Consider the following 1,875-nt stretch of genomic DNA (forward strand, 5'->3'; position numbering starts at 1 on the left):
AAACACTTTTTCCTAATAAAATCCCAATCTAAACTCAGCTTCATGCTGTTTACTCAAGTCCTGTCAATGGTCATGAGAGTGAAGTGATCAGAACCCTCTCCTTTGCTTCCCCTTCACAAGGAAGTTTTGGACTGCAATAAAGTCTCTCCTCAGTCTCCTTTTCTCCAGCCTGAACAGACCAAGTGATCTCAAGCTTCCCCTACAGTCCCTTCACCATCCTCATTCCTCTCCTTTGATGCTAACAGCTTAATATCTTTTTTCTATCCTTCTGTAATCGTTGGAAAAGTGCATCAATCCTCACACAGGGCCTCCCACTTTGTGGGAGATGGGAAGAGTCAGAGACTGTCATTGGGTATCTGGGAAGGCTGGGCTCTTTCTGGCTTCGTATCTCAATACCTATTGTTAGATTTATTCACTCAGAGGGCTTTACAAGGGACTATCAGGAAAGCACAATTAGTGTTATTAAGAGGGATAAGAGGCTCTGCAGGTAGTGGGCAGCCTCCTGAAGTCCCTTCTCACCTCTTTTAGATTGTATAATAAAGACAAGCTGTAAGCTGTAACACAAAGGTTATTACCAATAAATTGCCACATTTTACTTCTTCAAGATGAGATTTATCTTCTGATGGAAAAAAACTGGAAAGCATGGTGTTTGCAGACAAACTACAGAATTTTGTGTCTTAATGCTTCTGTTGCTGAGCTGTATGTGCTGTAGCTGAGTTACTGGAGTGTCATGTTAAAGGGAATATGTACTGGTGCTGAGGCTGCAGCTCCAGAGGGACAGAAGCACAGCAGAGCAGACTTCTTGAGCTCTGCTGGTAAGAAAAACCTGCCTGTGCTGCTGCTGTTTTGTAAATCCATTTGTCCTGTGGCTCCTGGGGAAAAAGTCCAAAGGGTGGAAGGTCGCCTCCTGGAGAAGAGCAGCAGGAAATGATGAGGAGGAAGTAGCAGGGTATGGAAGTGAAGAGCTGTGCAGGAATGGAGTGCAGTCTCTGTCCCAGCTCAGAGGCACTGCACCATGGGCCATCTACACCCACAGAGTCCAGCCAGCTGCCTTTTGTCACTTACGTCCTTAGAGAATCAGGACTGCAGTGCTAAATCCTGGGCAAGAGCAGCTTCCAGAAGCATATGATGGTTTTCTGAATTAATTCTAAAACAGCCCCAACCCCAAATCACAGTAATCTTATAATTTCCAAACCCATTACAAGCCTAATGAAGATGAGAATGTGAGATGTTCACCTAGTTGCTTACAACAGTAAATCCCATTAGAAGTGAGGAAGTTTTTAACTTACTCGTGGACCGTAGCCATATTTTCTGAAAAATCCTTTCCTTAGGATTTTTTCTCCTGAGAAGCTGAGAGTCCTCAGGAACAAAATGTAAACAATAATTACCTGCTGCTGTGGAATGTGACAGGTGGATCTGTGATTGGTCTCATGTGGTTGTTTCTAATTAATGGCCAATCACAGTCCAACTGTCTTGGACTGTCTCGGTCAGACACAAGCCTTTGTTATCTTTCTTTCTTTTTCTATTCTTAGCTAGCCTTCTGATGAAATCCTTGCTTCTATTCTTTTAGTGTAGTTTTAATATAATATATATCATAAAATAATAAATCAAGCCTTCTGAAACATGGAGTCAGATCCTTGTCTCTTCCTTCATCCTAAGACCCCTGCGAACACCATCACATTGGAAACTTAGACAGATTCTAAAATACTGATTATCCAGCATGAGCTGGTTCAAATACAGAACCACATTTTTAGCTGATGTCATTACCACAACTAGAAAGTTTATATATAATTAGTTAATATATAATCTTGTATCTCCAAAGCTACTACTTACAGTTTTTTTACCACCTTTCTTTTCAGTAACAAAAGGTAACTC

The sequence above is a fragment of the Agelaius tricolor genome, unplaced genomic scaffold (genome assembly GCF_023055355.1).
Source record: "Agelaius tricolor isolate 1412-34295 unplaced genomic scaffold, bAgeTri1.0.p SCAF_2, whole genome shotgun sequence".
Taxonomy (NCBI): Eukaryota; Metazoa; Chordata; class Aves; order Passeriformes; family Icteridae; genus Agelaius; species Agelaius tricolor.